We start from the raw sequence: 16,872 nt of genomic DNA, 5'->3' as shown, positions 1-16,872 counted from the left end.
TTCCGGGAAGGAAGCATTTGCCCTAGGCCCCCTCCCACTGTGCTCAGCCCCCAGGCTGAGCCCCAAATTCCATCCTTCCCTGCACCCCATCTCAGACGGCTTCTCCTGCTGAGGGAAGCCCCGTCCTTCCCTCCTACAGGGCATCAGCTTCAAGCAGGCAACGGCCAGGACTCCTGCCCTGTCCTGCCTCCTCCAAGGCCATGGCCTCCCCAGCTTTCTCACCTGCCAGTTTTTTATTTCCTGATCCACCAGCTGCCATTCAAAATAACTTTCTGTAAAACATTGAGTTGCGGGGCCGGCGCCATGGCCCACTAGGTTAATCCTCCACCTGTGGCGCCCGCATCCCATATGGGCGCTGGGTTCTAGTCCCATTTGCTCCTTTTCCAGTCCAGCTCTGCTGTGGCCCAGGAAGGCAGTGGAGGATGGTCCAAGTGCTTGGGATCCTGCACCCACGTGGGAGACCAGGAGGAAGCACCTGGCTTCTGGCTTCACCAACTGTGGAGGCCATTTGGGGAGCGAACCAGTGGAAGGAAGACCTTTCTCTGTCTCTCTCTCTCTCTCTCTCTCACTGTCTCTCTCACTGTCTAACTCTATCTGTGAAATAAATTTAAAAAAAAAATGATTTGCTTCCAAGAAAATAGGCTGCCACTCCTGGTCCTGGGGGTGCAGGCAGGGTGGTGCCAGGAAGCCTTCTGGTGGCCCAGATCTAGTCAGTGTCACACGGGGAGAAGGCGTGGCCTTGGGCTCCTGCAGCTTGGGCTCTGCACCAGGAGAGTGGCTCTCAGGGCCGGTACCGCGGCTCAATAGGCTAATCCTCCACCTGCAGCACCGGCACACCTGGTTCTAGTCCCAGTCGGGGCGCCAGATTCTGTCCCGGTTGCCCTTCTTCCTGTCCAGCTCTCTGCTATGGCCAGGGAGTGCAGTGGAGGATGGCCCAAGTCCTTGGGCCCTGCACCCCATGGGAGACCAGGAGAAGCACCTGGCTCCTGGCTTCGGATCAGCACGGTGCGCCTACTGCAACACGCAGGCCACAGCAGCCATTGGAGGGTGAACCAATGGCAAAGGAAGACCTTTCTCTCTGTCTCTCTCTCTCACTGTCCACTCTGCCTGTCAAAAAAAAAAAAAAAAAGAGAGAGAGAGAGAGAGAGAGAGAGAGAGAGAGAGAGAGGCTCTAGGCCAGATCTGCAACTTCTTTGGGCCTTCGTTGCCTCACAGGACTCTTGTGGAATTCAGTGTGAGAAGCTTCCAGACGTAGACTCCGCTGTTGCTGAGTCTGCTTTCCCGTGCCCTTGCGTGCACCTCACTAAGCCAGAGGAACCTGACCCCACTCTGCTTTCTGGAGTCACACGGAAGGCCAAGTCCAAGAACTCCCGAGTACCCTTCAGCCTGTCTGCCCAGGACAGCCCCGTGGCCACTGCTTGCCTCTGTGAGAGACTCGAGCCCTTTCAGACAAAGGCATCTGCCCTCTGGTGTTTTGCCTGCGGTTCCGTGATGGGGCTTTCCCACTCTGCTGGCACACGGTGAGGACCTGGGGCCTTTGGAAGCACCTGCCAGCCTTGCGTTGTGCCCGCTCCCACCCATGGCTGTCACACAGCCCAGGCACATACTGTGCCCGCCAGATCACTACTGGACAGAACCCCCAGCCGTCACCCCCTGCTGTCCATTCAGCAAGTGCTGTGGGAAGGAATCCTTGAGCTCCTCCTGTCTTCCAGACACCAGACCACGCACTGCAGATGCAAACACACAAAAGCCCCTGTGCTTAGGAAGCATGAAGTCCATGGGGAGCCGAACCCAGCATAAATGATCCTTGAATTTTGTTGTGTGTTAGCAGTACCAAAAGTACTGATTCCTAGGTTCTAAATAGGCATTTTTAAAAGAATTATTTTATTTATTTAAAAGACAGAGTTAGAGAGGTAGAGCCAGAGAGAGAGAGAGAGAGAGAGAGAGAGAGAGAGGTCTTCCATCCGCTGGCTCACTCCCCACATGGCCTCAACGGCCGAAGCCAGCAGCCAGGAGCTTCCTCCGGGTCTCCCACGCAGGTGCAGGGGCCCAAGAACTTGGGCCATCTTCCACTACTTTCCCAGGCCATAGCAGAGAGCTGGATCGGAAGTGAAGCAGCTGGGATTCTAACGGGTGCACATATGGGATGCCAGCACTGCAGATGGCGCTTTACCCGCTATGCCACAGCGCCAGCCCCGGCTGTGTGTTTTTTGAAATAGAAATTTCCTGAGTTTTGATGAACTGATTTTCAATAAGCGAGAGAAAGAAAAAGATAACACTGTGTGCACCATCCTGCTAAGAAGGAACAGAGCCAGTGCCTGCTCTGCCCCAGACGCTTGAAGGTCTTAGAGATAAAGTTGTGTGTGCTCAGTAGAGTTGTTCCTCAATTCAGCCACGAGGTGGTGCTCTTGCACAGAGTACCAGGCTGGCTAGGCAAAGGGAGTTAATTTTGTTTAAAATTAATTTGACATTAATATGTAATTAATATTAGCATAGTACATTCACATGTACATTAAAATTGTACATATTGGGGACGGTGTTGTGGCATGATGGGTAAAGCCGCCACCTGCAGTGATGGGGCCATATGGGTGCCTGTTCAAGTCCCAACTGCTCCACTTCCGAACTAGCTCCCTGCTAAGGTGCCTGGAAAAGCAGTGGAAGATGGGCCATGTGCTTGGGCCCCTGCACCTATGTGGGAGACCTGGAAGAAGCTCCTGGCTTCGGATCATCCCAGCTCCAGCCATTGCAGCCATTTGGGGGTGAACCCGTGGATGGAAGATCTCTCTCTCTCTCTCTCTCTCTCTCTCTTTGCCTCTGTAACTGTCTTTCAAATAAATAAATAAATATTAAAAATAAAATTAGAAGTTGCAGTAAGACCTGTAACCATGAAAATACTAAAAATATAGCAAATGGTTCAGTGCATTGGGATGGGCCAGGGTTATTTTGGATATAAGCCCAAACACACAGGCAACCCAGGGCAAAGAGAGACAGGATTACATCTAACTGAAGATCTGCAGGGGCCAGCATATGGTGCAGCATATATATATACATATATATATACACACATACACACATATACATATATACATATGTGTGTGTGTGTGTGTGTGTGAAGCCCCCACTTATGATGCCAGCATCCCACTTCAGAGCACCGGTTCAAGCCCAAGCTGCTGTGTCCAACCAGCTTCCTTCTAACATGCCTGGGAAAGCAGTGAAGAATGACTCAGTCCTTAGGTCCCTGCCACCCGTGTGGGAGATCAGGGCTCCTAGATCTGACCCGGCCCATTCCTGGCTATTGCGGCCATTTGGGGAGGGAGCCGGCAGGTGGAAGATCTCTCTGTGTCTCTCACTCAGCCTGTGTCTCTCTGCCTTTCAAATAAATATTTTTTTAAAAAAAAAAGTATATGCTCAGCAAAGGGGACAATCAACAGAGTGAAGAGACAGCCCAAAGAGTGGGAGAAGATATTTGTAAGTTATTCACCTGATGGGGGTTAATACTGAGAATATGTAAGGAACTCAAACAGCTCAATAGCTCATTTAAAAATGGGCACGAGACCTAAGTAGACATTTCTCAAAAGGAGGCTTTGTGGCATCTGCTGGCTGTGCAATGGGACATGGAAGTCAAGCTCATGATGTGTCAGGGAGACCTAGCATTGGTCAGGCTCCTGTGTCAGAGCTGGCCACTAGCGCCATGGCTCCCCTGCACCCACCCCAGAGTCCTAGAGTTGGAATAAAGCGAGCAGCAGATGCCCGATCCTTTGTTGGGATTTTCATTCTCTCCTAGGAGAATCTTTTCTGTATTTAAAAAATAAATTAAACCCAAGCCCAGGTCTTGGATGAACAGGACCCAAGTCCCTTGTGCAAAACTGCTCCCACTGCATCTTGGGAGGAGGCGGGAAGGGATGGGGTGGGCAGCTTCTCTTGGGAACAGCTCTTGGTTCAGGTGAAACTGGTGTTCCAGAGTCTCATCGGTTTCTTTGTGGAATAGGGATGATAGAGAAGAGCATGAACCTTTCCTTAACCAAACCACACAGCGTGGGTTCAGAGGAAGTGGTCACGGCTGGGTTCAGAGGGCCTGAGCCTGGAGCCCTAGGAGCCCTTGGCAATGGCTTGCATGGGCGCTTGAGGGGCTAGCCTAGGACCGCAAGTTCCAGAGGGAACACCCCCTGAGCCTAAGTGGAGGCTGCTGGTGGAGTCCTCCCTCCTTCGCTCAGGGACCCGTGACCTGACCAGCCCTTGGAGTCCCTCTGGAGGGACTGACTGTGGCAGAGAAACCAGGCTGCAAAGGAGCAAGTGGGAAGGCGACTGGGACCCAGCCCAGGGTGCCCTCGGTGCAGGAAGAGATGACTGCCCGTAGGGTGTGCATAGTCGTGCACACGTGTGGAAGGAACGTGCCTCACATGAAGAAGAAGGGCTGAACCGAGGTGGGCTCAGGGACCCCACTGGCCCGATGCACATGCGCAGGCTGACCAGAGGGCATTAACAAGAGGTATCAGTAGGTGAGTGGGTCGAGTGGAGAGGCTAGTTATGGAGGTCCACTGTATAAAGTTTAGGGAACAGGGCCAGTGCTGTGGGGCAGCGGGTTAAAGCCCCAGTCTGCAGTGCCAGCATCCCATATGGGCGCCAGTCCAAGTCCCAGCTGCTCCACTTCTGATCCAGCTCTCTGCTATAGCCTGGGAAAGCAGTAGAACATGGCTCAGGTCCTTGGGCCCTGCACCCACGTGGGAGACCCAGAAGAATTTCCTGGCTCCTGGCTTCAGATTGGCTCAACTCCGGCTATTGAAGCCATTTGGGGAGTGAACCAGCAGATGGAAGATTTTTCTGTGTGTGTGTGTGTGTGTCTACCTCTCTGTAGCTCTGTCAAATAAATAAAATCTTTAAAAGAAAATTTTTTAAAAGATAAAATTTAGGGAACACAGACAGCAAAGTGAAAACCTTCCCTTCCTGGGCCCCAGCAGCTACGAGGCACCCCTCACACTCTCCTCCTCTTCATGCTCATGAACCCATTCGCACTATGCTTGGGTCCCTAGGGCGGGACGACTACCGGAACAGAGGGTTTTGACAAAGCCAATGCAGCAAAGGCTGACGGATCCTGGTGAAGAGTGTATGGAACATTCTCATATTATCCTGACAACTTTTCTGTAAGCTTGAAATAATTTCAAAGTTAATAGATTTTTCCAGGACGCATGTTCATTGCTGAATAGTCATTGCGTCACCGTGCGCATTTTGGTGATTGTAGACAAGAAAATGCGTGTTTACAATAAGGACCGAAAGTCGCTTTCAATTGGGTGTCTAGTTTTCCCATCAAATGCAGAGACCCTCGAGCCACTGTTCGCCTCCCACGAGACCCTGCCAGCTGTCCCCATGTTTCTCCGGGTGCCCTCCTTCTTCCTGCCACCCTGGCTGGGGGCTCACCGCCCGCCTGCCCCTGCACCCCCCTCTCCCTGCCCACGGTTAATCCCCTTCTCACAGCATTGCCTGCTCAGAACCTGACACCCAGCCAGGGCCACCAAATCCAGTTGTGCAGGTTTTCAACTGAATGGGCGGGCGTGTCTGAGCAAAGTAGCTATGGGGACTGAAATCGGGGTGACTCTGAGCCGCAACAGTGTCCCTAGCCGGGGACACATCGGCCCAGGGTGGAGCGCGATGCCCCTGAGGATTCTTCTAGAAAACCCACGGTCCACTCAGAGCAGGTCTTTCCAGAGAGCGTGAGGAGGGTCCTCTAAAGGTGTGGGGAAGGTCAGGAAACCCGTAAGGGGTGGTAAGGGGCGGGGACCGGGACACAGCCTGGCAGGAGGGGCCCTGACCCCCGCCCCCACCCTCCAATCCCCTCTGCAACCAGCGGGAGGCCAGGGCAGGGAACCGGTGCAGGGCCCTGCAGAGCCAGTTCCTGGGCAAAAGGGGTGGGTCGGGGGCAGCGGGGTTCTTTGTGCGCCTCCTGGGCGGACCCTGCTGAGCCACCACAGCTTCCCAAGCCCAGCTCTTCGCCCAGGCTATTCCAGCCAAAGTGCTGATCTTCAGCTCCCGGCGTCTGTGGCCTGCTGCCCCGCCCGCGGGCTGGCAAGGTGTGTGTGCTGTGGGCACTTGGGGGCCCTGGCTGGGTGCCAGAGCCCCTGGGGGCGGGCGAGGATGGCATCTTAGAGGGTCTGGTCTCCCGCCATGGACAAGCTGGTCCTCTCCACACCCTGGGCTTTCCTCGAACCCGGCCAGGGATCCTCTAGGGCAGAGAGGAGGAAGCGCGCCTTCCAGGCCGGATTGGTAAACCCGTGCGGTGCGGGTCGAGGTCCGCATCGCCGGGCAGAGACCTGGAACCGCGCAGCAGGCAGGGCCCAGGCGGGGCCTTGGGGACGTTTGGTGTCCCGTGACTCCAAAACCTTCCCTAGAACAGAGAACCTCCTGCAGGCTGGTTTTCAACTGTTTGACTTTTACTTGGAAATAATTTGAAACTGGGGTGGGGTCTGGGGGAGTTGTAAGAGTACGAAGAGTACAAAAATTCGCAAATAACGCCCATCGCGCCAGTCACCCCTGGTTAGCATTTCCCCCATGACGCCCTGCGTCCGTTCTGAATGTAGATGCCTTGGTGTGGAGGGTCAGAGGCAAAGGCAGGCAGGAAGAGGTAGGGGGGAGACCAGGGTAGGTACAGGGATAGGTGCGGACGTGTGTCAGTGTGTGCTCCCATCGCCACAGTACAGCGCTTGGCTGCCCCAGGTTGAATGTTGATGCAGTAAGTGTATCTCATCTTCCCTCCAAATTCCACTGCATATTCTGTGTTTACCCACTGTCCTCTGCAGGACAGGATCAGGCTGGCCGGATGTTTCCTTTGGTTGTCACCTGTCTTCAGCTCGTCTATGACTCTGACATTTTTTAAAGATTGATTTTTTTATTTATTTGAAAGGCAGAGTTACAGAGAGGAGGAGAGACACACAGAGAGATCTTTTATCCACTTGTTCATTCTCTCAATGTCTGCAACAACCGGGGCTGGGCCTGGCTGAAGCCAGGAGCCAGAGGCTTCTTCCTGGTCTCCCACGTGGGTGCAGGAACCCAAACACTTGGGCCATCTTCCACTGATTTCCCAGGCACATTAGCGGGGACCTGGATCAGAAGTGGAGCAGCCAAGACTCAAGCTGACACTCATGTGGGTTGCTGGCGTAGCATCTAGTGTCAGGGCCAGCATTGTGCCATAGTCACCTCCTGTGACACCTGCATCCCATATGGACACCATTCAAGTCCCTGCTGCTCAACTTCAATCCAGCTCCCAGAAGATGGCCCAGATGCCTGGGCCCCTGCACCCACGTAGGAGACCTGGAAGACACTCCTGGCTCCTGGCTTCAGCCTGGCTCAGCCATTTGGGGAGAGAACCAGCAGATGGAATGTCTCTGTCTCTCTCTCTCTCTCTCTCTCTCTCTCTCTTTTTCTCTCTCTCTCTCTCTCTGTAACTCTGACCTTCAAATAAATAAATAAATCTTTTAAAAGATAAGATTATTTTGGCACACAAAAAAAATTAAAGTCCGTTCACATTTTTTCATAGCATGTATTTTCCGTGAACTTTTTGAAGACTGCTTTTGTGTGTGTGTGTGTGTGTGTTATACATTCACAGCCCTTACAGACACACATGCTAGTGTTAGCAGACACAGGGGGTCCATTCATCTGGGTTTTGCCAAATAGTCAACCTCCAGTCGGAGCTGCTCGGAAGAAAGCTGTGTTTACCTGTGACAGGTAAAGAAGACGGTGGAAGGTGGAGTTCCATGGAGAAACTGTCTCCCTGAGAAGCAGTGTGCTGGGGCTTTTATCGCAAGGGTTAGGAGAGTGTCCCGGGTGTAGAAATGAGGGAGCAGGGAACCATTCCCTCTCACACTATACATCTTCATACACTTGGTGTTCAAGAATCTGACCCAGGGGCCGGCGTTGTGGCATAAGCGGGTAAAGCCACTGCCTGCGACACTGGCATCCCAGCTGGTTCAAGTCCCAGCCGCTCCACTTCCAGTCCAACTCCCTGATGATGGCCCAAGCAATTGGGCCCCTGCACCCACTTGGGAAACCTAGAGGAAGTTTGTCTCCTGGCTGCAGCCTGCCCCAGCCTTGGCCACTGTAGCCATCTGGGGAGTGAACCAGTGGATGGAGGTTCTCTTTGTTTCTCCCTGACTCTCTGTAACTCTGACTTTCAAATAAATAAATAAACTTTTTTAAAAACAGAATCTGCTGCAGGCCAGACAAGCTTTCCTGGAACATCCTCAGGAGAACAAATTTAAGTGAGTGAAGTCTTCCCTTGTTCCTGTGCCCTGCCTTTTGCCTAAACCCTACACTGTCGGTCTCACAGGTGATCTATGTGGACACACGCCTGAAGATGCCCATGAGCGTTCTGGAAGTCATGGGTTTATACCCACTCTCAGAAACCCAGTCTGCCCCAAAGGCTCTTGTCATACTTCCCACCTCCCCTCATTGCACGTCTGACTTCCTCTCTAAGAATCCTGCCTCTCAGTGACAACAGTGACGCATTTCGTCATCGCTCAGTGGCAGGAAGCATCCAGCTTTGGAATTCGTCTGCAGTGAGGGAGCCCCTTTGAAATGCCAGTCTTTCATTGATCCTTTGTTTAAATCCGTCAAATGGTCCCTACATAATGACGGACATAAACAAACCATGGACGATAGACAGATTTCAGCTCTGCCTCCCTTCTCCTCATCAGTAGCTCTGTAGGTTTTCTGAGAGAGGTGCATAGTGCCCCTTCCCCAGGACAAAACAAGTTTATGTTCTGATGTGTTTCATATACAAGGGCCATTTCAAAAAGTTCATGGGGAGACAGAATTTAAAAAGAGGTGGTTTACTTGGATACAAGACATTTTGAAATCCACACATGGTTGTTTCATAATCTGCATTTTCATGAACTCTCTGAAGTGCCCTAATACAATCTAATATCCGATTATGAAGAATACTGTTGCTTTAAATTCTGTAGCTAAGCCAAATTCAAAAAGAAACCAGTTGCTAAGGCAACTGCGCAAAGAGGTAATTAATTCATCAGTCATTATATGCAGATAAATCTGCTTAACTGAGTGGGAGGGGAGGTAGGTTTGTTTGATTTTTCTTCCTGGAATTAGTGGAAGAGGTAGAGGTGTGCTTTTTTTTTTTTTTTTTTCAATCTGTAAAAGGGCCTTCTAGCTCCTTCCGGAAGGGCACAGCCTAGGACATTGGAGAGCGGCTGCACTACTCAGGCCCTGTGCAACTTCCACAATGTGCATCTTTTCTGATCCACTGAGACGTGGAGAACCAGCACCTTTCAGCATTTTTTCATTTTAGAGTTGATCATGCACTCCCGTGTGCTCCCTGTGGGCCCTCTACAAACATCCAGGAACTTGACCACAGGTCCCTGCCTCTCTGTGAGTCAATTAAACTACATAAGGGCAGGGACAGCGCCTTATTCATCCTGGTAGTTTCAAAATGCCTGAAATATGGTAAGCAATCAAAAACTTTTTAGGATGGAAGGAGGGAGGGGTAGATGAAAAAAAAAAAATGTACTGCCTTAATAAAAAACACCTTAGAGCCTTCCTCTGTCCATCGGGCTCTACACTGCCACCTGTGGGTAATAAGCTATAATTGCATGAAATGTGTCAAAGAGCAAGGAATTCTGTCACTCTGCTACAATAAAGTCAGAACAAACCACAAACGTGTGTTGTCACTCCCCAAAAAGATTTTTCTCTACCACCACTGTCCTTCTGAAGATAATACATGTGCAGTTTTTTAATTTTGTCAAAGTATACATGACATGTTACCATTTTCACCGTTTTTAAGTACAGAATTACGTGGCATTAAGTACATTGCCATCGTGCAGCCGTCACCACCAACCATCTGCAGAACTTGTTTGTCCTCCCAGACTGGAACTCTTCTTCACCAATTAAAGAGTAACTGTTCATTTCCTCCTCTCTTCCCAGCCCCTGGCTACCACAATTCCACTTTCTGTCGCTGAATTCGACTCCTCTATGTTTCTCATCTAAGTGGAATCATACAACAGTATCTGTCTTCTTGTGACCGGCTTGTTTCACTAAGCACACTGTCGTTAAGGGCCATCTGTGCTGTGACAAGTATCAGAATTTCTATCCTTTTGAGTTGATTAACATCCCCTTGTATGTACAAACCATCTCTTGTTCATCCACTTGTCCACCACAAGTGCATTTTTGGTACAGTTTGCCAACTTGTCTCATTGCCTTCTGTGTTGCCAGCAGCTTCTTCTGGGCCCAGCTGTGTGGGCAGGGACTCGGAAGATTTCCAATGACTACACCACAGTTCACTGTTCCCATGTCCACCTAGTAGAACATACCAGGAGCTCCTCAAGGTCATCAATGTGCTGCCTCTCTTGGAGGATTAAATGGATATAGTATGAGTGTTTGTTAAATTAATACCGAATGATAGTAATAATAATAGTAATAATGACAGGCATGGGAAGTGTTCTGGTTGCCAGGCCCTGGCAGAAGAAGATGAAATGATGAGTTCATTTATAAATTCTGACCACAACTCTGTGAGATGTACACCACTGTCCTCACTCATTTACAGAGAAGGAAACTACAATAATTTGAAGGAAGAGAGATTGGAAACTTGGCATTCTTGCCCAGCAGCCACTAGGCTGCACCCTTCATGAGAGGGTGTACACCTTAAGGACACTGGTCATGTTGAGCATTTGCATTTCTTTTTTTTAAAGATTTATTTATTTATTTGAAAATCAGAGTTATACAGAGAGAGAGAAGGAGAGAGAGAGAGAGAGAGAGAGAGAGAGAGAGGTCTTCCATCCGCTGGTTCACTCCCCAATTGGCCGCAACAGCCAGAGCTGTGCCGTCCAAAGCCAGGAGCCAGGAGCCTCTTCCAGGTCTCCCACGCAAGTGCAGGAGCCCAAGGACTTGGACCATCTTCTACTGCTTTCCCAGGCCATGGCAGAGAACTGGTCGGAAGTGGAGTAGCCGGGACTCCAACTGGTTCCCATATGGGATGCCTGCACTGCAGGCAGAAGCTTTACCCACTACACCACAGCGCTGGCCCCTCCTTCTACTCTTACAGTTTCCTGTGCCTGATGTTCAATCTATCTCTCTCTATGTGTTCCAACCCCAACATTCTCAGTTCCTCCTCCCTGATGAAGCTTTTCCCTGGATCCTACACACCCTCTCAAGTCCCTTCCCCCCATTCAGCCCTCAGTGCCTACATGTCGTCACACATGGACCTCCAAATGATTTGGGTGTACAAACTGAGTGTCCCCTGTCTAAAATGCTTGGGACCAGAGGTGTTTCTGATTCCAAAGATTTTGAAATATTTGCATTACATCATGAGATATATCAGGGATGGGACCCAAGCCTAAATATGAAGCTCATTTATGTTTCCTATATACCTGTACACATAGCCCGAAGGAAATCTTATACAACATTTTTAATGTAGCTGCATTTTGAATGACAGCCATCACATGAGGTCGGGTTTGGAATTTTCCACTTGTGACGTCATGTTGGTGCTCAAAAAGTGTTGGGCTTTGTAGCACTTCAGATCTTGGGTTTTCAAGTTAAGGATGCTCTACCTGGACTAGTCTTGTTTTTTCCAACAGCTCAAGAACAAAAGAAATGGCTCTCACAGCTTCCTTACTCTTTGGTGTTTCGTGTCTGTAGAATACAGCCTATGGGGAGGAATAAGCGTGTGTCTCTTTTCACGAGTCTATGCTGTACAGACAGGAAATCAGATTCTACCAGCCAGCTTTCTCTACAGCATATTGTCCTGTGATTTGATGAAACATGAGAACAGCTGTAAGGCAGGCAGAGTCCTGAACTCCCACCTGTTAACGCTGGGAACTCAGGCTACCATACCTCTCACAGCTCTGCTATCTCACCTACACCAGGAGAACATAGTTAAGCGCTTGAAATGCAGAATACATTGTTTCTGTCTCTTTTTGCTCCAAATCAAGGGACTTTGTGGGGTTGAATTCACTTTATTAAAACACATGTTAGTGATAGGGTGGCCATTTAGACTAGTGGTTAAGACACAAGTTGGGAGGCCGCATCCCACATCAGAGTACCTGGGTTTGATTCCTGGCTCCACCTCTTGATTCCAGATTTCTACTAACGCAGATCCTGGAAGGCTGCAGTCATGGCTCGAGGAATTGGATTCCTGCTACCCATCTAAGCGATCTGGAATGGATACCAGGCTCCTGGCTTTAGCCACTGTGAGCGTTGAGAGTGAGCCAGTGGATGCGGGAATTCTCTGTCTGTCTCTCCTCTCTGCCTCTCAAATAAATAAATGAAATTTAAACATGTCAGTGAATATAATTATTTGAGGACTCAAAAACTCATGGTGGCCAGCCCCGCGGCTCAATAGGCTAATCCTCCCACTGCGGCACCGGCACACCAGGTTCTAGTCCCGGTCGGGGCGCCGGATTCTGTCTCAGTTGCCCCTCTTCCAGGCCAGCTCTCTGCTGTGGCCCGGGAGTGCAGTGGAGGATGGCCCAAGTGCTTGGGCCCTGCACCCCATGGGACACCAGGAGAAGCACCTGGCTTCTGCCTTCGGATCAGCATGGTGCGCTGGCTGCGGCGGCCATTGGAGGGTGAACCAACGGCAAAGGAAGACCTTTCTCTCTGTCTCTCTCACTGTCCACTCTGCCTGTCAAAAAAAAAAAAAAAAAAAAAAAAAAAAACTCATGGTATCTAGAACCATTTCTAAGTGCTAGAACTTTTTTTTTAGTCATAAAATATTCCTTAAGATATAAGCTTGGACCATGTTTGTAAGGTTTGTTTGCAGAATTTGTACATTTTACTTTATCTGATGTTTGTGTATTGGAAAAGCTAGAGCTGTCTTTAAGTCTGGTTAGACCATTAGTGAAACTTCACATCAGAATGAAAAGCCCATCAATTAAACAACTGTTTATCTGCTGTAGTCCAAAATTTTGCTAGGCTATTTGAGGTTAAAGAGTGACGTATCGGACCAGCTTTGTGGCGCAGTAGCTTAAGCTATCACCTGTGACACTGGCTTCCCACATTGGAGCATGGGTTTGAGTCCTGGCTGCTCTGCGTCAGGTCCAGCTCCCTACTAATGCACTGAGAAAGCAGTGGAAGATGGCCCACGTGCTTGGACCCCTGCCACCTACATAGGAGACCTGATGGAGTTTCTAGATCCTGGCTGTCGCAACAATTTGGGAAGTGAACCAGCAGGTGGAAGTTTCTCTTTCTCTCTCTCTCTCTCTCTCTCTCTCTCTCTCTCTCTCTCCATCTCTCTGCCATTCAAATATGTTTTTTTTAAAAATTAATCTCTTACAAATATGGAATGAAGTCAACAGGGAGGCAGATTTTCTCTCTTCCAGCCTTGCCTTCTCCCACGCCATTGAGCCCTTATTTGATTTCTGGTTTGAAAAATGTGTTTTAAATGCAACTTTGATGTGTACAGTTTCTCTTCAAATACACCCACAGCTGCCAGACCTGCCCCGGCCAGCTGTCTCTGCCTCATTGCCAGTCCAACTTGGTGGCTTCCATGGCATTTCTGAACTGTCAAACACTGGTGGTTCCATTCCCTCTTGGCAGGCTCCCCTGTTATGTGTTATGGGATATTTTGTTTATGGAGCTGCTGGCTTCCTACTACCCACTGTCTTAAATCCTATCTGTGACACCGAACTGAATATTCTAATTGGAGTCCTGGGCTTTGGAACATGGGGTCAGAGACATCAAACACACTTTTCTTAATGATTTGCATGTGGGCTTTTTGTGTTTGCTTTTGTTGTTGGAGTTTAAGGCTGCCAGTCAAACAAGCCTACCTGACTATCCCTTATGGATGTCACTTCTGACAGCTCTTTGATATCACTTAGCGATCTGGACCACTTAGCTATAGGGGTAAGGGGGAAAAAAGATAAATGATGTCAATACATTTGAAAACCGTTGATCTCAGGGCGTCAGGTACAGAACAGGAAACTTGAAAATGGTTTTTCCACTTTCCCATAAAAGCGTGAAGATTGTTGCATGGTATTTTTCAGGTGTCACGTAATGAGATCATGGCGTAATCTCTGCTGCTAAAAATAAAAGATGATCTGAGCAGGTTGTGTTCCACCAACCCACCAGGAAGGGAAAAAGAACAGGAGTAAGTTTCAGAAATGCCACAAAGCGGAATGAGGACAGAGCCCTGGCTGAGGCGGGGGCCTGCTTCACTCAGCGGCCAGCAGCGCCCCAGGCTTGCTGACGGCCTTCTGGCTGGGCCTGGCAGCTTCTGGCAGCGTTGTCAACGCACTGAATCAGTGACTGTTCACCTTTCGTAAACTACTTGGCTCCTCTTGTTTTGAAACTGTGGGTGTTCCTGTTACAAAAGTCTTAGTACAGTTTCAATGTTGAATAACCTCTAAACTGGAAACACTGCAGAAATGCAGAATAGGTTAACACTTTACATTTTGATTTTTGATATTGAAATTCAGTGTATCCACTAACGTGCAACACATCACTCTAGGCATTTTTTTTTAAGATTTATTTTAATTTACTTGAAAGGCAAAGTTATAGAGAGGCAGAGACAGAGAGAGAGAGTGAGGTCTTTTGCCCACTGGTTCACTCCCCAGATGGCCACAATGGCCAGGGCTGAGCCGATCCAAAGCCAGGACCTAGGATCTTCTTCCAGGTCCCCCACGTGGGTGCAGGGGGCCATCTTCCACTGCTTTCCCAGGCCATAACAGAGAGCTGGATCAGAAATGGAGCAGCTGGGACTTGAACCGGCACCCATATGGGATGCCGGCGCTGCAGGTGGCAGCTTTACCAGCTATGCCACAGCGCCGGCCCTTCTGGGCATTTTTCAAATTTCTTGGACATCATCGGGATCCAGGCCTGTCATAAACTGAAACAATTGCCTTGAATTTTTCATCCAGTTAAGTGAATTTCCATAGAAAGTTTCCACATAATGGAAGGTAAATTTTCTTCGTATTGCTCTGGAGGACTGGAGTTTCGGCTAACCAGAGAGCAAGTGACTTTTTTTTTTCAACATTCGCCATCTTCAATCAAAGCAACTGAAGAAAAAAAAAAGACAAATTTTTAAAATCACTATTCAAAAATCAAATAACTATTACAAAAGAAGTTTTAATAACTAAACTTCTCAATGTCCTAAGAGTTCTGAGACATCCCCCAGCCATACGTAATGAACATCAATAGAAGTGAGGAGAATTCCTCTTTGTTTCACTGTTGGACTTTTGCTCCAAACATTGTGCCTTTCAGACTCTTCTAGAGGTGACCAAAGCCTTCCCTCACCTGCTCTTCCAGCCTCTGCCCTCCGCTGTGTGGCTCCCAGGGCCACTTTTCATCCCTACAGGTGGCTGTGCGTTGCCTGGCAACAGATGCTGATGCTGTTCTGCAGTTGCTTGGCAACAGATGCTTGCACTGCCTGTCTTCCAATCTTGCACCAACGAGGAATTTGGATTCTGATCCAGTGGCTTGAAACATAATAAAATTCACTTTTTAAAGATTTATTTATTTGAAAGGCAGAGTTACAGAGAGGCAGAGAGAGAGGAAGAGAGAGAGAGAGGCAGAAAGAGAGAGAGCGCTCTTCCATCCACTGGTTCACTCCCCAAATGGCCACAACAGCTGGAGCTGGGCCAATCCGGAGTCAGGAACCAGGAGCTTCCTCCAGGTCTCCCATGTAGGTGCAGGGGCCCAAGCACTTGGACCATCTTCTGCTGCTTTTGGACCACCTTCTGCTGCTTTTCCAGGCATATTAGCAAGGAGTTGGATTGGAAGTGGAGCACCCAGGACTTGAACCGGAACCCATATGGGATGCCGGCACTGCATGCAACGGCTTTACCCACTACACCACAGCACCGGCCCCAATAAGAATCACTTTATTTCTCTCTCTCTCTCTCTAAATAAATAAATAAATAAATAAATAAATCTTTTTTAAACAATTCTTTTTATGTTTTTATTTATTTATTTAAGAGATAGAGTTACAGACAGTGGGAGGGAGAGACAGAGAGGTCTTCCATCTGCTAGTTCACTGGCCGGAGCTGCACTGATCAGAAGCCAGGAGATAGGAGCTTCTTCCAGGTCTCCCATGCGGGTACAGGGCCCAAGGACTTGGGCCATCTTCTACTGCTTTCCCAAGCCATAGCAGAGAGCTGGATTGGAAGAGGAGTAGCCAGGACTAGACAGGCGCCCATACGGGACGCTGGCACTGTAGGCAGAGGGTTAACATACTGAGTCACAGCACTGGCCCCTGAATCACTTTCTTTCTCAGACCAGACTAAGTAAAGTCCAGATGAGTGAGTTTAAAAAAAAAATGCTTTTAGTGTCTGGAGTTCCTGCTTGATAATAAACACTGGCTTGGAATGCGTTGGGGCACAGCAGTTAAGACACTGCTCATGATGCCTATATCAGTGTTCCTGGGTTCAAGTCTTTGTTCCACTTCTGACCCAGCTTCCTGCTAATGCACACCTGGGAGGCCAAATGTTGGCTCAAGTACTCGGTTCCTGCCACCAATGTGGGAGACCTGGATGGAATTCTGGGCTCCTGGCTTCAGCCTGGCCCAGCCCTGGGTGTTTCAGGCATTTGGGGAGCAGATGGAAGGTCTCTTTCTCTCTCTCTCTCTCCTTTTCCAATAAAAAACAAATAAATGAAACTTTAATAAAAAAGAAAAAGATTAACTTTGCTTTTTTCATAAGAAGTATTTTCATTATTATACAATGGGGCCTCAAAAAGTTCATGGGAAATTCAAATTGTCATTTGATTCCTTTTTTTCCTAAACTTTTTGAAGCCCACTATATAAGGAAAGCACATTTTTAAAAAGATTTATTGACTGATTAACTTGAAAGGCAGAATGACAGAGGGTAGGGGAGACAGGGAGAGAAAGAGATCTTCCATCATCCGTTTCACTCCCTCAATGGCTGCAATAGCTGGGGTTGA

At 49.0% G+C, this 16,872-nt stretch overlaps 1 protein-coding gene across 1 annotated transcript in view; it reads left to right on the top strand.

Annotated features, from left to right (window-relative positions):
- GNAL (G protein subunit alpha L) overlaps positions 1-16,872 on the top strand; it is a 177,845-nt gene that overhangs the window by 29,630 nt on the left and 131,343 nt on the right. The window lies entirely within an intron of this gene.

This window comes from Lepus europaeus, chromosome 9, assembly GCF_033115175.1.
Source record: "Lepus europaeus isolate LE1 chromosome 9, mLepTim1.pri, whole genome shotgun sequence".
Lineage (NCBI taxonomy): Eukaryota > Metazoa > Chordata > Mammalia > Lagomorpha > Leporidae > Lepus > Lepus europaeus.
The sequence above is the reverse complement of the archived record's forward strand: the minus strand, read 5'-3'. Positions and strand labels throughout refer to the sequence as shown.